The sequence below is a fragment of the Herpailurus yagouaroundi genome, unplaced genomic scaffold, assembly GCF_014898765.1.
Source record: "Herpailurus yagouaroundi ecotype Mexico unplaced genomic scaffold, PumYag 141, whole genome shotgun sequence".
In the NCBI taxonomy this organism is placed as follows: Eukaryota; Metazoa; Chordata; class Mammalia; order Carnivora; family Felidae; genus Herpailurus; species Herpailurus yagouaroundi.
Genome location: NW_024412396.1, coordinates 18,630,457 through 18,650,018, shown reverse-complemented (window position 1 = coordinate 18,650,018; position 19,562 = coordinate 18,630,457). Strand labels below are relative to the sequence as shown.

Below are 19,562 nucleotides of genomic sequence, written 5' to 3'. Positions count from 1 at the left end.
GAAGATGTAAGCCTATGGTGGCTATTATTCAAACAGAAACTCCACAGTTTTACTTCAAAATGGACACTGAGATTGTAATTAATCTCAGTACCATCCATACTTCAGAGGCACGACTCCACATCTGATGTTGGTAGAATCTTTATGGAAATGGACTATGACTTGGTCAAATATTGGCTTATATTAATCATGTATATCTAAGAACCTCATAAAAAAAAAACGATTCACACAACTAGAATCAAATCAAGAAATTCATGAAGTTAGAACTACCTAACTATAAAACAATATTAATAGGTTTCCAAAGTTACTCTTTGAGGAACTGATAAATTATGAATGAAGCCAATGTTATTCGATTTGGATGCAGTTATTGAACAATTTCATTTAAGAACACACAATGTTCTTTTGCTAAAAGGAAAAAAGCTCTTGAACATTAAAAAGGTAGGTTCATATCTCAGTATTATATAACAAAAAATGATTCAAAACTAAAACCAAGAGACAGTTCTGCAAAAAAGGTAGGGTCTCACCTTTCCTCTCTCATATCCCTAGACCACAATTTTCATAACATATAATTAACAGATTATGTTTAGTCATACCTTAAGTTCCCTTCCTACTCTAGTATTTTGTATTGCTAAAAAAAATATACACGTGAAAACTGATATACATGTTACTATAAATCACAAGTCTAATGATAATATTGTAGCTAACAAAATTTAGTAGGATATATATTGTAAAGTATGGCACACACTTTGACCAAACTTTAGTAAGGCCCCTCTAAGCTATTTTCTCAACTAGGCTTCCTTGAACTTCTTTGAACTTCCTTTGAACGTCCTTGAACTTCTAAGGTTAAGAGAAAAAAGCACCTGCAAAATATTCCACACATTGGTTTACTGATATCAATTTAAACACAGTTTTTATTTTTTTTGATAAAATTACCAGGTTAGTTGGATACTTTACTAATGATCTTGGATTCTGATTTTTAAGATTTGTAAATCATACTGTTTTATCCATATACACATAATCACAATCTTTTTTTTGCTACACAAATTTAACTACCATCATGTTTGTTATATTGTCAGAATAACTTGTCCTACACAAAGAGAGGTGGCTTTAAATGTAATTAATTTCAAATATTGTTGTTATATCAATGTTAACAGGGCTCAGTATTTTCCCCCTCTGTGCAGAGAGGTTCTATATTGGACCAATACTTCCTACAGCTGTATATTTTGCAGCATTTCTTCAAGAAAGAAGAAGAAAATCTCCAGATTCTAGTATTGTTTTATCTTAAGTTTCTACAAGTGCAAAATGTGTGCCAAGGTCTCATAAAGGTTTAGTTTATTTAGAGATGCAAGAGCAGAGGAAAAAAGCAAAATTTCAAAGAATTTGAGGGCAAATTCAGATTACTACTCTGGGCAACCAGTATTCACTTCTGCTAGGAACTCCTGATACACATCCAAATACTTGCCCTTATTCTCTACCTAAAGGATGGCAAGTGGAAGCATTTTATCCATATTTTCAGTCCGCTACTGCCCCCAAAACTTGAAGGTTTCCTCTGAGGTATTCAATCCTCACACCTCTGAGTTGTTCTATGTGATGCCTGAATAACTGTGAGCAAGACATTTACCAACAGAAAGTACCAAGGGAAAAAGCAAGAATAATTGAAGTGATTGTTGTCAACTCGAACTCAGTCAAATTTCATATAGAATGATTCACCATAGCCTCAGCTGAAATCAGAAGTGAGCTCAAGAGATGAATGAGATTAATGGATGCACCAGATTCAAATGAGAAGTGCAGGAGCAGTAAGCATGTGAACATAGTACAGCAGACCTGAAGAAAGTGTAGATGAAAAAGTTGGAATCTGGACTAAAAGCATAATGTCAAATTTAACGAGACAAAATTTGCAAAAATATTTTTACATTTTTCTACATTTGTCCATTTTATGTAAAATGTCAGGTTGGCTGTGGTAAAGTTGCTTCATATATCTTCATATTACTTTTCATATCTGAAGACTCTATAGTAATGTCATTATTTTAATAACTAATATCATCTGCATTAAAATACCTATTGTATTTGTGCCTTTTGGCTTTATATTGGTCAGTCTCTGTAGAACAAATATTGACTTTGCTGATCTACTCAATTGCATATTGGCTTTTGTTTCCTTATATCTACTTCTTTGTCCATATTGTTATTTTTCTATCTTCTGAAAATGAATGCTTACCTCATTAATTTTCATAATTTCTTTTATAATAAATGTATTCATCATTATACATTGCCTTTGGAGGTAATCTTAGCTATATCCCCTAAGGTTTGTGATGTACTAGTTACTACCTTTAAGTTAGGTAAGTCTTAATGTCCATTGTGATTTCTTTACACTAAGAAGAATATATTTATATAAATAAATTAATTTTAATTTAACATTTGTTAATTATCTTTGTGTTGTTAATGCACATCTTAATTTTGGTAAGCCATATGGAAGTCAGCTGACAAATTTTATGATTACAAGCTTTTATTTTATTTTATTTTATTTTATTTTATTTTATTTTATTTTATTTTATTTATTTTTTTAATAAAATAATTAAACTTTATTTTTCTTACATCTTTCTTTTCCATACACTTCACTTAGACATGTCTTCTTGGGCCAAACTACGAGTCTCAGACCACAGAACAAATACAAGAGACTCGAGATCCATAGCACATCTAACATTGTCAATAACAATGTTTTTTAGCTTCATTTTATTGTGTGAACTTTTCTTGACCTGTCGTCTCATTTTAAGATACTATTTTCAAAGAAGCCACCTGTGCCACTGACCATATTTCGTAGTTTAAATTTTTTTCAGCAAGGTCTCTTTGTGCTCCTCTTATGTGACTTCCTTATTCATATTAATTCGCCAATGGGCACTGAATGAATATATTTGTATGACTACATTGTGCAGCTTGAATAGTAAGCTTTTGTTTAATAAAATTTTTCACAGATTTTTTAATCCCTCCAGTGGGTGACATTCTTTTCCTAGTAAGCTATTATATAAGCACATTCTCCCCCTATGATTCACTCTCCAGGGGCCGTGATTACAATCTTTTAAAAAGGTGCTGAAGTTTGCTTTATGGCCTAGCATGCATTCTGCAGTTTGGGGAACTAAGTCAATTTAGTCAGTTTCTGGTTCTCTTTCAATTTTTCCATTTGTTTTACTTAACACTTTTCAGAATTTTCTATCATTTACTAAAAGTTTTCATCAAATCTCCCACCACATTTTTTTACTTGCCTATATCTTCTTATAAATATGATTTTTGTGGATTATATGTTATTATATTATGTGCCTTCATATTTATAAATTTTTCACCATCTTGAGTAACTAAACATTTTATCCTTATAAGATTATTCAATATATTACTAGTATTGTTTTTGGCTTTAAAGATTACCTTGCCTGGTATTAGTATAGCTGTACCAGCTTTTATTTGGTTACAGTTGGCATGACATCTTTGGCCAACTTTCTCTTTCAGACTTGCTGAATAATTTGGTTTATATGAACAACATGGAGGCCTCCACATCTCCTCCATTTATATCTGACCTGACCATATTTTTCTATTACATGCCAGCTTTAGTAAATTTATATTTAAAGAAATTTCTGATATATTTTTGTTTAAACCCATCATCTTATAATAACTTCTATTTTCTCCACTCTGTTCCTTTTCCCTCTTATTCTTACTTTAATTAATTTTTAAAAAATAGTTGGTCTTCTTTGTCATTGTTTGCTTAGTTTTTAAACATTAGCTTACTGTATTTTTTTTTAGTGATTAACACAGAGATTTTGACATATAGCCTTGATTTACCACAATCCCAAATTACCTTGTATTTCTGTTTACTTCTTGGACAATATAAGGTCCTTAGGACATGTTACTCTTGACTCATTCTATGACTATCATAGACATTTGACAAATATGTATTACCAAAATGCCACAAACTGAGTAGTCTAAACATCAGTAATTTATCATTTCAGAGTCTGAGATCAAGGTGTTGGCAAGGTTTGCTCCTTCTGAGAGGCTGTGAGGGAGGATATGTTCTATGCCTTTCTCCTATGCCTCCCTCCTAGCTTCTGGTGATTTGCTGGCCATGTGTCCTGTTTCTTGGCTTCTGCTATATCAGTTCAATCTTTGCCTTAATCTTCACCTGGCATTCCATTTATAAGGACACCATTCATACTGGATTAGGGGCCCACCCTAATTCAGGATAACCTCATCTTAACTAATTTGCATCTGTAATAAATCTAATCCTAAATACAGTTACATTTTGAGGCATTAGTGTTTAGGAGTTTAATTCAAGGATTTGGGAGGAACACAATTCAACTAGATGTGTGTCTGTATGTATACGAAAATAATGATTATATCATTATAAATATTACTTTATTGTTCTATAAAATTTTGTTACACATTTAAATTGATGTCAAGATTTACTTACATACTTAAGGTGTCCTAGCTTAAAAATTTGTTTTAATGTTTATTTTTGAGAGAGAGAGAGAGAGAGAGAGAGAGAGAGACTGAGTGCCAGCAGCAGAGGGGCAGAGAGAGAGAGTGAAACACAGAATTCAAAGCAGGCTCCAGGCTTTGATCTGTCAGCACTGAGACCAGTGCAGGCCTCAAACTCATGAACCAGGAGATCATGATCTGAGCCAAAGTTGGACGCTTAACCAACTCAGCCACCCAGGTGCCCCAAATTGTCCTAGCTTTTAAACACTTCCTGTATCTCTGATCCTCCAGTTTATATTATCCTTCTTGTGCTTGGCAAATACACACTAGAATTTTTGTTGTTGCTGGTGTGCTGGTAACAATTCTCTCATTTTCTTGTGTCTGGAAATGATTATTTTAATTTCATTCTTAATATGTTTACTTAATATTGATAGTTTTTTAATTAGTTATTTGAATTCTATTGTTTCAGTTGAGAAGCAAATTTATTGGTCTAATCGATACCCTTTATTTATTTTTTTATTTTTATTTGTAACGTTTTATTTATTTTTGAGACAGAGAGAGACAGAGCACAAACGGGGGAGGGGCAGAGAGAGAGGGAGACACAGAATCGGAAGCAGGCTCCAGGCTCTGAGCCATCAGCCCAGAGCCTGACACGGGGCTGGAACTTACGGACAGTGAGATCGTGACCTGGGCTGAAGTCGGAGGCTTAACCGACTGAGCCACCCAGGCGCCCCTAATCGATACCCTTTAAATGTAAACTTTCTTTTTCCTATAGTTGTTGTTGAGATGTTCTCTTTGTCTTTTTTCTACGATATTCTATAAAGCTGATTACATATTGTTCCATCTTTCAATTTAGAGAGTTTTTAATTTGTCGCTTGATATATTTTATCAGATTTAGAAATTTCTTATTCATCATCATTTCCAATATTACTTGTGCCCCATTTTTTCCTTACTTCTTCCTCTAGGGTTCCAACCAAATTTACGTGAGGATTTCTCCTTCTATCTTCTTTACTTCCTGTTCACACCTCTGTATTTCCTGTCTTGTTATTTTTCTGTGTTTCACATTGGCTATTTTACTCAGGCTTTTACTAATACTCTCCGTATTTCTGTCTGTTATGTTGTTACATTCCTGAACTTGTTAATATTACGTATTCACTTTTTCAGTTCCATAATTTCTAATTTATTATTTTTATAGTTTTCATTTCTCTACTGAAGTTCTAAATCTTAGACTTTTATCTCATTGAATAGAGTAAGCAAAATTATTATTTTTTATCATACTTTTTATTTGAGATAATTTTAAATTTACATAAAATTGTAAGAAGTAATACAGACACAGCCCACATACTCTTTACCTAATATTTCAGTGGGAGATATATTGCAGAACTACAGTATAATATCACAGGCAGGACTTTAGCATTGATACAGTCAAGAAATAAAACAAATCCTTTATAACTAGAATTTTTCATGTTGCCTCTTTATGACTATATCCATTTCCTGCCACATCTGTACTTTTGTCCTTAGCACCTGAGAACCAATAATTTTTTCTCCATCTGTATGATTTTATCATTGTGATTATGTTACATAAAAGGAATTGTAAAGCATGTAACATTTGGGGATTAAGTCTTTTTCACATGATACTCTGGTAACCTACAAGGAGTGGTAGGTGTGTGAGAACCTCCTGTAGGCCTTCGTAATTCCATTTTAAATGAGGTTTCCTTTACTTTCACGGGTACTACTTTGTCAGATATATGGCTTAAAAATGTTTTTTTTCCTAGTCCTTTATCTTGTCTTTTTATTCTCGTAAGTGAACATTTCATAGAGCAAAGGTTTTTCATTTTAAGTCTGATGTGTGTATATATATATATATATATATATTTTTTTTTTTCTTCTATGGATCATGTTTTGGAGTTGAATTTAAGTATGCTTATCTTACCCTGCTTAGGTCCTGAACATTTTCCTCCTATTTTTCCCCTAACAGTTTTATAGCAATTTTTTTTATGTGTAGTATATAATTTATAGTATTGTGTGTTGGAGGCCTCTGGGTGGTTCAGTCAGTTAAGGGTCTGACTCTTGATTTTGGCTGCGGTCACCATCCCAGGATGGTGGGAGCAAGCCTGGTGACTGTCTCCGCGCTGAGCATGAAGCCTGCTTAAGATTCTCTCTCCCTCTGACCCTCTCCCTTGCTTGTGCTCTCTCAAATAAAAAGTAAAATAAAATAAAGTAAAGTAAAATAAAATAAAATAAAATAAAATAAAATAAATATCGTATTCTACTTTGTACAGTATTGTGTTATGTGCTAATTTTTGTATTAAGTGTGACATTTAGGTCAAGGTTTTTGAGAGAGGGGCAGGAGCCTATGGGAGTCTTACCACTCTAACACAACTTGTTGCTGTCCATCCTTCCACCATTGAATTGATTTTGCTCCTTTTTAAGTTCATTTGGAGATTTGCGCAGGTTTATTTCTGGATTCTCTTATCTGTTCCATTGATTGAGGTGTTTATTTTGCTAATGGTAACTGATAACTGTGGTTATGTAGTAAAATTTAATTCCAGTTACAATGATCCATACACTTTCTTCCTCTTTTTATAAATTATTTTAGCTACTGTATGTCCTTTGCTTTTCCACATGAATCTTGGATTAATCATGCCCATCTCCATAATGAGTCTATCAAGGATTTTGATAGAAATCTGTTTAGCAATTTAGATAGAATTAAATTTTTACTTTGTTGAGTCTTCCAACCTATGACAACAAACACTGCATGTTTCATTTGTTTATTTGTTTATTTATTTTTCGGTTTATTTATTTTGAAAGAAAGAGTACATATGCACACTGGGTCAGGAGAAGGGCAGAGAGAGAGAGAGAGAGAGAGAGAGGCAGAAACAGAGAATCCCAAGCAGGCTCCTTGCTATCAGACAGCTCAGAGTCCCATGCAGGGCTCAAACCCTCAAACCATGAAACTGACCTAGGCAGAAATCGAGAGTTGATGTTAACTGACTGAACCACCCAGGCACCCCACGTGTTTTATTTAGACAGGGTATGATTTACTTAAAATTTTTATTTCTTTAATTGGGATTTTGCAATTTTAAGCCTGCATGTTTTGTTATATTTACATCTTAGCATTTTGTTTTTAGAGCAATTATAAATGATTTTGTAACATTTTAATTTCGATGATCACATGTTCACTACTCATATGTAGAAATACAATAGATTTTTTGTAGGTGTTTATTTTGCATCCTGTGACCACGTTACACGCACTTGGTTCTAGAAGTTGTGATTGTTTTTTGTTCTTTATTTATTAGATTCCTTAGGATTTTCTCCATATAAATTCATGTTATCCATAAATGAGAAACTTTTTTTCCTTTCTAATCTGTTTATCTGTTATTTCTTTAGTTCGTTCATTCATTTTTGCCTTAGTCCATTAGCTAGAACTTGCAATCCTATGCTGAAAAAAAGCACTGAAATAAGAAATTCTTGTTGTGCCCAATCTCAAGGGAGAAAACACATTTTTAAGTATCCCTTGATGTTGGGTTTTAGTATGTGCTCTTTATCAAAATCAGATTTCCTCCCTTCCAAGTTTAGTGGGAGTTTGTATCATGAATGGGTGTTGAATTTTGTCCAATGATTTTTCTGAAGAAAATTACACGATTAGGTAATTTTTCTTCTGTAGCCTGTTAATATGACAGATTATACTGATTGATTTTTGAATAATTAAATAGCCTACTATCTCTAGAATACACTCCATTTGGTCATGGTATATAATTATTTTTATATATTGCTGACTTTTATTTGCTAGTATTTTGTAAATAATTTTTACATCTATATTCATGAGGAATATTGGTCTATAGTTTCCTTTTTGTGTAAACTCTTATTTTGGTATCAGAGTAATGATGGCCTCAAAAAATTGGGTTGAAAAGTTTCCCTCCTTTTCTACATTCTGGAAGACATTGTCTAGATTCAGCATTTATTCTTTGTTAAGTTTGATATAATTCTTAAAGAGAATGGGTCTGGAACTTTCTTTTGGGATTTTTTAAATAAATGAATGAATTCATTTCTTTAATGGTTATACGGCCATTAAAATTGTTATTTCATCTTAGGTGAGTTGTGGCAGAATAAGATTCTCAAGGTATTGGTCCATTTTATCAAAAGCTTAAATTTATGTGTATAAAGTTGTTCCTAGGAGACCCCTATTATCTTTTTGATGTCTACAGGGTGTTTAATGATATCCCCTATTTCATTCCTGATACTGGTAATTTGTGTCCTATCTTCTTATCTTCTCCGTCAGTCTTTGAGGTTTGTCAATTTTATTGATCTTTTCAAGAAAACCAGCTTTTGGTTTCATTGATTCTCTTTGTTGTTTTTTGTTAGTCTGTTTCATTGATTTCTCCACTTTATTATTACCATTTTACTGCTTGCTTTGGGCTTATTTTGCTCTATAATTATCTTAAATATTCCCTTTGTGTATATTTAGTACTATCTTGGTGTTCCAGTACTCATTTTAACTTTAAACAAAAAAGAAGAGAAGAAAATTAGATTGTATTTTCCACGTTTGCTTGCTTGCTTTCTTTTCTTTTCTCTTGCTTTCTTCTTCCTCCCTCCCTCTCTTCCTTCCTTACTTCCTGTCTTTCTTTCTTCTTTCTTTCTTTCTTTCTTTCTTTCTTTCTTTCTTCTTTCTTTCTTTTCTTTCTTTCTTCTTTCCTTCAATAATTTATTGTCAAGTGTAGTCCTGGCTTCAGGAGTAGATTCTCGTGATTCATCACTTAAATACAACACCCAATGCTCATCCCAACAAGTGCCCTCCTCAATGCCCACCACCCATTTTCCCCATCCCCCTCCTCATTCCCATGAACCCTCAGTTTTTTCTCTGTATTTAAGAGTCTCTTAAAGTTTGCCTCCCTCTTTGTTCATAACTTATTTTTCCTTCCCTTCTCCTATGGTCATCTGTTAAGTTTCTCAAATTCCACATGAGTGAAAACATATGATAATCTGTCTTTCTTTGACTTACTTCACTTAGCATGATACCCTCCAGTTCCACCCACATTATTGCAAATGGCAAAATTTCATTCTTTTTCAATGCTAGGTAGTATTCCATTGTGTGTGTATATATATATTTATATATATATATTTATTTATATTTATATTTATATTATTTATATATACCATATCTTCTTTATCCAATCATCAGTTGATGGACATTTGGGCTCTTTCCATAATTTGGCTATTGATGATAGCATTGCTATAAACATTGGGGTTTTGTGCCCCTATGAATCAGCACTCCTGTATCCTTTGGATAAATTCCTAATAGTGCTTGTGCTGCATCATGGGGTAATTCTATTTTTAATTTTTTAAGGAACCTCCACACTGTTTTCTAGAGTAGCTACACCAGTTTGCATTCTTACCAACAGTGCAAGAGGGTTCCTCTTTCTCCACATCCTTGCCAACATCTGTCATTTCCTGAGTTGTTAATTTTAGCCATTCTGACCAGTGTGAGGAGGTATCTCATTGTGGTTTTGATTTGTATTTCCCTGATGATGAGCGATGTCGAGCATATTTTATATGTCTGTTTGCCATCTGGATGTCTTCTTTAGAAAAGTGTCTATTAATGTCTTCTGCCCATTTCTTCTGGATTATTTGCTTTTGGGGTGTTGAGTTCGGTAAGTTCTTTATTGATTTTTGATACTAACCTTTTATCTGATATGTTATTTGCAAATATCTTCTCCATTCTGTCAGTTGCCTTTTAGTATTATTATTTCCTTTGATGTGCAGAAACTTTTTATCTAGGTGAGGTCCCAATAGTTCATTTTTGCTTTTATTTCCTTGCTTTCAGAGACATGTCAAGTAAGAAGTTGCTGCGGCCAAAGTCAAAGAATTGTTGCCTGTTTTCTCCTCTAGCGTTTTGTAGGTTTCCTGTCTCACATTTAGGTCCTTCATCCATTTTGAATTTATTTTTGTGTATGGTGTAAGAAAGCAGTCCAGTTTCATTCTTCTGCATGTTGTTATCCAGTTCTCCCAGCATCATTTGCTAAAGAGACTGTCTTTTTCTTTTTTTCCCAAAGGATACTCTTTCTTGCTTTGTCGAAGATTAGTTGGCCATATATTTGTGGATCCATTTCTGGGTACTCTCTTCTATTCCATTGATCTATGTGTCTGTTTTTGTGCCAATACCATATTGTCTTGATAATTACAGCTAAAGTCTTGGATTGTGATGTCTCCAGCTTTGGTTTTCTTTTTCAACATTACTTTGGCTATTTGGGGCCTTTTGTGGTTCCATACAAATTTTAGGATTGTTTGTTCTAGCTCTGTGAAGAATGCTGGTATTATTTTAATTGGATTTCATTGAATGTGTAGATTCTTTGGGTAGTATAACATTTTAACAATATTTGTTCTTACAATCCATGAGCATGGCATATTTTTCCATTTCTTTGTGTCTTCTTCAATTTCTTTCATAAGCTTTCTATAGTTTTCAGTGAAAAGATCTTTTACCTCTTTGCTTTGGTTTATTCCTAGGTATTTTATGGTTCTTGGTACAATTGTAAATGGGATCGATTCCTTTATAACTCTTTCTGTTGCTTCATTATTGGTGTATAGAAATGCAACAGATTTCTGTACATTGATTTTATATCCTGCGGTTTTGTTGAATTCATGTATGAGTTCTAGTAGTTTTTTTGGTGGAGTCTTTCGGGTTTTCCATGTAGAGTATAATGTCATCTGCAGAAAGTAAAAGTTGGACTTCTTTGCCAATTCAGATGCCTTTTATTTCATTTTGTTGTCTGATTGCTGATGCTAGGACTTCTAACACTATGTTAAACAACAGTGGTGAGAGTAGACATCCCTGTCATGTTCCTGATCTCAGGGGAAAAGCTCTCAGCTTCTCCTCATTAAGGATGGTACTAGCTGTGGGCCTTTCACATATGGCTTTTGGATGGTTAGGTATGTTCCTTCTATCCAGCCTTTCTTGAGGATTTTTATTAAGAAAGGATGCTGTATTTTGTCAAATGATTTTTCTGAATCTATTGACAGGATCATGTGGTTCTTATCCTTTCTCCTATTAATGTGATGTTTCACGTTGATTGATTTGCAAATATTGAATGAGCCCTGCAGCCCAGGAATGAATCCCGCTTGATCATGGTGAATAATTCTTTTAATATAGTGTTGAATTCGATTTGCTAGTATTTTGTTGACAACATTTCCATCCATGTTCATCAGGGATATTGGCCTGTAACTCTCCCTTTTAGTGGGGCCTCTGTCTGGTTTGGGAATCAAGCTAATGCTGGCATCATAGAATGAGTCCAGAAGCTTTCCTTCCGTTTCTATTTTTTGGAAGAGCTTGAGAAGAATAGGTATTAACTCTGCCTTAAATGTCTGGTAGAATTCCCCAGGGAAGCCATCTGGCCCAGGACTCTTATTTGTTGGCAGATTTTTGATAACTGATTCATTTCTTTGCTGATTATGGGTTTGTTCAAATTTTCTATTTCTTCCCTTTTGAGTTTTGGTAGCGTGTGAGTATCTTGGAATTTGTCCATTTCTTCCAGATTATTCAGTTTGTTGGCATGTAATTTTTCATAATATTCTCTAATAATTGTATTTCTGTGAGGTTGTTTGTGATCTCTCCTCTTTCACTGCCTCTATTTTGGCCCTCTCTCTTTTCTTTTTGAGAAGTCTGGCTAGGGGGTTATCAATTTTGTTTATTCTTTCAAAAAAACAGCTGTTAGATTCATTGATATGTTCTACTTTTTTTTTTTGATTCTATATTGTTTATTTCTGCTCTAATCTTTATTGTTTCTCTTCTTTTGCTGGCTTTGGGCTTTCTTTGTTACTGTCTTTCTAGTTCCTTTAGGTGTGATGTTAGGTTCTGTATTTGGGAACTTTTTTGATTCTTAAGATAGGCCTGGATTGCAATGTATTGTTCTCTTAGGAATGCCTTTGCTGCATCCCAAAGCATTTGTACTGCCGTGTTTTCATTTTCATTTGCTTCCATATATTTTTTTCTTTTTTAGTTTCCTGGTTGACCCATTTATTCTTTAGTGGGATGTTCTTTAATCTCCATGTATTTGGAGCTTTCCAAATTTTTTCTTATAGTTGACTTTAAGTTTCATAGCATTGTGATCTGAAAATATACATAGTATAATCTCATTCCTTTTATATGTTTTCGGGACCATTTTGTGACCTAGTATATGATCTATTTTGGAGAATATTCCATGTGTACTCAAAAAGAAAGTGTATTCTGCTACGTTTGGATGAAAAGTTCTGAATATATCTTTTAAGTCCATCTGGTACATTGTGTCATTCAGAGCCATTGATTCCTTATTGATTTTCTGCCTATATGATCTGTCCTTTGTTGTAAGTGGAGTATTAAAGTACCCTACAATAACAGTATTGTTATCTATACATTTATTTATGTTTGTGATTCTTTTATATATCTGGGTGTCTCCAGGTTGGGAGCATAAACATTTACAATTGTTAGCTCATCTTAGTGGATAGACCCCTTAATTATGATATAATGCCCTTCTTCATCTCTTGTTACAGTCTTTGTTTTAAAATCTAGTTTGTCCGATATAAGTATGGCTATTCTGGTTTTCGTTTAACATCTAGTGACATGATAGATGGCTCTCTATCCCCTCACTTTCAGGCTGCTGGTGTCCTCAGGTCTAAAATGAGTCTTGTAGGCAGCATATAGATGGATCTTGGTTTTTTATCCATTCTGATACCCTATGTCTTTTGATTGGGGCATTTTGATTATTATTATAATATTATATATATATTGTGTATTATAATTATTATTTTGATTATTGAATTTTATGGATTTAGTGTCATTGTGTTATATGTAGGTTTCATGTGCGTGGTGTTGTCTCTGGTCCTTTGTAGTCTTTGCTGCTTTTCACTCACAGAGTCCCCCGTAGGATCTCCTGCAGGGCTGGTTTAGTGATCATAAACTCCTTTAGTTTGTTTTTCTGGGAAAGCTTTTATCTCTCCTTCCATTCTGAATGACAGCTTGCTGGATGCAGCATTCTTGCTGCAGTGCAGCACATTGAAGATTTCCTGCCACTCCCTTCTGGCCTGCCAAGTTTCAGTGGACAGGTCTGCTACTAGCCTTATGTGTCTATCCTTGTAGGTAATTCTGATTCAAGTTATTTACTACACTATTCAGATCTGTTCTATGTGTATACCAACCAATACCCAGACCTGGTGGTCTATCTGTTCAATTCAGTGTTTGGTGTACTGAATGAGATCAGATCCACAAGCATGGAGTTTTAAGAGGAGCCCAGAAATTCATAAATAATTTGTATATCTTTTTCCTTAGCACTTTCATCTCTATAACCTCTCTTGCACTTCCTGGTTTCTTTGGGCTAATCTCTGGAATTCTACACAGAACACTGGAAATTTATGTACCCTGCTTTGGTGTGCATTCCACAAACTGCTCCTGAATCCAGAGCCTAGCAAAACAAAGTTAAGAGAAAGAAAAAAAATAATAATGGAATTTTACCCATTCTTTTGGAAACACATTCCATTAAAGGAAGATGAAGGTTCCTCTCTCTTGTAATTTTGCCTCTTTCAGGCTTCCATTGCTGTAACCATGATGTGGTTGTTTAAAGACTAAGTGTAGGAGAACAGAGGAAAGAAAACAAAAGAGAAACATTATATACCCTCTTGGAGTATCAGGGGCTCCCTTTCACGCTCCTTGAGCCAGAGCTAGAGACTTTCTCTTGGAGCTCCTTCATTGATTCAGTGGATTCTTCTGGTACATGGGTTCAAGCCAGGAGGTATCCGAGCAAGGAAAAAAAATGTTAAATTCACTGCAACTTTAATGATATCTTGAATCCTGTTCTTCACCTCTATTCTGTCTGCTCTATTTACTTGCGAGTGTTCTCAGTATTCATTAGCACATACTGGTAGTATGTATATACATCTTAGCCAGCACTTGAACCCAAATATTTTTAGTGTAGTTTTATTTTGTACTAAAACCAAAAAGGGAAATACATGGGTAAAATAACATTGGCCAATTTCTCTCCTTCAAAAGTGACATACAGAACCTTAAATAAGATAGTTTCGTGAGTCCATTATTTTGCAACATTTCAAGAAGCAAATCAAAGCAATGATGTGTGTGCTCTGATATTACATATTGAAACATATGTAAGAAATGAATATCAAGAAATGAAGAGTAAAAAATATGGAAATGATACCAATGTTAAGAATTTGGTTAACTCTGGGTAATGATAAAGAGGAAAAGAATATTGTATGTACTTTGGTCTATGTAGGACCAAATAATATTGTAATGAACATTTAATTATAATTATGGATAAGTATATGTAATATTATTTTCTGCTATTTTCTCTGTTCAAAATGTGTCACAATTAAAATTAAAATATTAAAAATCTTATGGAAAAATAATTATTTTAATTAGTACTACAGTTATGTGCAGAATCATTTTGGAAACAATATTCTTATACTGTTAACTGTAGTAATAATTCTGCAGAAAGATATAGCAATATGGACAAGAGTTTAAAAGTAACTGCTATTCTGATCATATTTGTAATATTATGTAATGGTAGAATTTGGCATAAAAGACATCATCTGTAACACAAAAGTAACAACAATGTATATCTTCTAATACAACTGATAAAGCATTTGGAGCACATATATTTTAGCTGAACTTAGTAGGCTGGTGCACTAGATAAGAAATAATACAATGAATTAATACATTTCCAACCTAAGTGTATGTGTGCTTATTAAAGACAAATATACAATTACAATTAGCATTTCAACACATTTGAGTACTTCTTAATGGATGGCTTAGGAATTACTCTTCTTAGAAGACTCAGAAAAAGTCAAGGTGTTTTGTAATTTGCAGGGATGATCTTAATTTTGAAAAGCAGTATTGCCATTCAAAATTTCAATTAAATACATGTAAAAGGAAAAAAGTTACAAAATATATTCCAGTATATTTATTTACCAATTATTTTCATTTTTCCAATTTTGTCCTACTCTAAACTTACACATCCAAAACTGAAAAAGATATTTAATCATTCCCATTATCATGACATTTTCTTTTTCTTTCTTTTTTTCTTTTTTCTTTTTTTTTTTTCATTTTGGGAAAATCGAGTGTGTTTTATTTTATTTAGTTAGTTAGTTAGTTAGTTAGTTAATATGAAAGTTATTGTCAAATTGGTTTCCATACAACACCCAGTGTTCATCCCAACAAGTGCCCTCCTCAATGCCCATCACCCACTTTCCCCTCACTCCTACCCCCCATCAACTCTCAGTTTACTCTCAGTTTTTAAGAGTCTCTTATGGTTTGCCTCCTTCCCTCTCTGTAACTTTTTATTTAATTATTTTTTTTATGTTTACTTATTTTTGAGAAAGACAGAGCATGAACGGCAGGAGGGAGGGGCAGAGAGAGAGGGAGACCCAGAATCTGAAGCAGGCTCTAGGCTCTGAGCTGTCAGCACAGAGCCCAACACGGGGCTCGAACTAACAAACTGTGAGATCATGACCTGAGCCAAAGTCAGATTCTTAACCAACTGAGCCACTCAGGCTCCTCTCAATTATTCCTTTTAAAGAAGGAGAAAAGTAGAAAGAAAAAAAACACAACTATTACCATTTGGTTGTTTATTTATCTAAACTAGGTTATTTATTGTAATTTTGCTATTATTCTCATAATTCATAGCATTTATCTAATGGAGCCATTGGGCATAATTAATATGCAATAAAAATGTGGAATAAATCAATAAGAAATTATAAATACTCAAAATTGTATTATTATTTTTAAACTAATTTCTATAAATTGGTAATCATATAATTTTTTTTTTTCATTTTAAAATAATTGAGGCTATTTCAATGCACATTCTATGACATACAGTCCTCTTTTTCCTAAAAGGACATTTGGAAAATGAGTTTATGACCTAGATTTATTTTTTTTCCTTTTTTAGCTCTCAACAATCTAGCTGAGATTAGAGGTTATCTAATATACTGAAAACCATGTAATTGAAGTAATATCTCTTGCCTTTAAGAGAAAAACATAGCTACTAGAATAAAAGTTACAGAGCCTTGACATGGTCTTATAAAGCAACCTTTGAAATTCATTATGGACAGGGATTATGTGTTTTATTTCCCTCTAGTGGTTAAGCAAATGACTAAATACAAGGAAACAAGTCAATTGTGTTTTGATGCACTTGCTTAAAAACCATACATAATATTGAGATATCTCATGTAGAGTACATACAGAATTGTACTGTAAAATTTGCAAACAGGAAATGAATATGCATTCATTATTAAATAAGCACACTGAACCCCTAAATGGATCACTAGGAAATCAGCAATCGGTAACAAATTATTTTTTTATATTCTGAAAGCCAGTGTTCATGAGGCAGAAACTAGGAGATAAAGTGATGATTTTCCTTTTTTGAGCTAACACAGGCAAGTTACAGAAAAAACATTAAGAAAAGGAAAAATCAAATTGCATTTTATTTCCTTTTGATAAAATTGGTTTTGTTGCAGAAAATTCATATTTACTTTGGTAACAATTATTTTTGATAAGGCCAACTCTGAAATTTATATCACCTGAACAGATGATCTGGAGCAGAAAAATCATTTACAAAATAAAAGCTATATACTTTTTAAAAAACAGAGCATATGCTAACCATTTAGATGAAATATTTAATTTAATGCCCATCATAATAAATGATATACGTTCACCATTTTATAGATGGTAACTGGAGGAGACTGGTAAAATGTTTCTAAGGTGACAGAAATGGTAGGGCAAGGATATAAACCCAGGTAGTCTGGTTCCAGAACTTACATTCTATTAAGAAGGGATCAAGGCATGGTATCTGGCAGAAGAATCTGGGACAGTTTTAAATATTTACCATGCACAACGGATACTTGAATAATCTGGAGTTATTTTTAGGGTATAGTTCTGACAGTGTTATTGAATTCAGGTTTCATAGCACATTATTTTTTATCAACTGTATAATAAAATGAGATACAAAACCAACACAAGGAAAACAATTAGTGATTTTTATTATAAGGAAATCATTTAATATATATATTCTTGGCAATTTTGTGATATTACAGACACAATTTATTAAAAAATTCATTTTATATTTTAGGCTACAGTTGTACACTTACTGTTTGAAACATTATTCTGGAGAAAGATGAAACAAAATATTGAAATAAAGGAGAAAACTGAGAGTTATTCTGGTGATAAAATTACTTTAAAATTTTGAATTAAGTACAGAAAATAAAAAATGCATATTGAATGTTTTTAGGATACTTTTATATTGATGGGTAAAATATGAATCAATTTAAACAGTTTATCTCAAGGGTAAGATTTGGCATCATTTAAAGAGATATTTAATTTTTTTAGAAACATTGAAACTAATGATTATAGATATAAAAATACAGTAATTTTCTGTGGTCTATTTGTATCTTTAGAGATAGTTTTGGAACAGAGATTTCCGAAAATATTTTAAGCAATTGAAACTTCATTGGATAAGGGTATATCGTATGTGAAAAACAACAAATAATGGTCAATTAATTGACTTCATATAATTTGCAATTTCAGGAAAACACTTTAATAGTTTAAACATTTCTATTATTTTATAAATGTCTCTGCACACTGGAAACCATTAATGATCCTAGAAATACCATAAAACAAAATTCAACAGAAGATAGGTTTGTTTGCCAACCACAAATGTTTAGTAGCTGAAATGAAAGTATTAAAAGGCAAAACTAAAGCAAACCAAGTAAAAGGGCTTTGCCTAATCACATTTCATCGCATTCATTTAGAAAAATAATTGCATCATTCCTATTGACATGCTCTGTCATCATACATTATCTTATTGCAATTGGAAGATGAGAGAAATGCTGAAGACAATAATCTAATGCTTTCTTTCTAATTATTGCTTAGATTCACAACTTGCATCATTACTAATATTGAGGTAAACAGAAATGATAAGCTACAATTAGGAAGATAGGATTTGTGAGGAAAAATAGACTGTATACATAATAGGAATTACTTTTATTATTAACAGAATTCTTAATAGTTTTATTTATTGATATGACCTTATCTTTGAAGCCCATCTATATTGAGGACCACAGTAGACTAGAATTCAGGTTCCTCATTTAATTGGCTCAGCCAAAACTACCTTAAACCAACAATTTAGCAGTCCATTGATGATAACGGTCAATTTTTGTACTAAGACAGATCTATAATGTTGGTATATATTGGAAGATTTGTATATGTTTCATTTCACAATATTCATAGTATTAACTGGAATCTTTCTGACTATGGTAGGAATAACTATCAAAATGTATTTATCTGGTAACCAACTAGAAACTGCCACTGATATAATATAAATCAATAAAGAAAAGCATAATTCCATATTTTCCTCACTTTTTTTCAAAGAAAACTCCAAGTAATTCCTAAGAAAGAGATGACATTGTGTCATGCCCAATTGATATTCTGTATCTCTTTAAAATAAAGCAAAAAAACCCCAAAAACATAAAAATATTCTAATTTAAATATGGTTTAGGATAGGGCAATTTGAAATGAAAAGGTATAGAGGTAAAAAACAAAGTAAAAAGGAAGAGAAGTAAAAAATCAGTGTTAATTATGCTGTAGTGTGGTAAAGAATTTTATAATTTTAAAAGTAAAATATTAAGCATAATAAATTATTGGCATATTTGCATGAAGCCAGGTCCCAGATCATGTAAAGTGCTAAATGTAAACCAGCAATCATAAATATTTGTGAGTAAATTAAACAGTTGAACAACTGAAACATTGGAACTTACTTATCTTAGCAAAGTTGAACTTAAGTGTGTGAAATGATATAAACTCAAATGATGTAAGTGTGGAAACATGAGTTTTTGATATTTTTCACTGAGGGCTAAAGTGTTTATTTTGTCTAAAATATTGTGTGTAGGCCACAGAAGAATTGAGTATGAAACTTTGGATTTTCCAAAAATGGCCACTACTACACTTCTAGAATTTTACCACTCCAACATCAACAGGGGTTGATTATATCTGCTTAAAACTAGGTGGTTTTCTGACTACTTCAACAAACAGAGTGCAGCAGAAATATGCCATGTGACTTCTGAAACAATGTTGAAAA

The 19,562-nt window shown here is 32.8% G+C and overlaps 1 long non-coding RNA gene across 1 annotated transcript; it reads right to left on the bottom strand.

Moving 5' to 3' along the window:
* Positions 1–4,510: 4,510 nt before the first annotated feature.
* LOC121031278 (uncharacterized) lies at positions 4,511–15,994 on the bottom strand. Its single transcript, XR_005790645.1, has 2 exons — positions 15,945–15,994; positions 4,511–4,653 (listed from the first exon to the last, which is right to left on the bottom strand). It is a non-coding gene; the product is annotated as an uncharacterized LOC121031278 (long non-coding RNA).
* Positions 15,995–19,562: the final 3,568 nt, after the last annotated feature.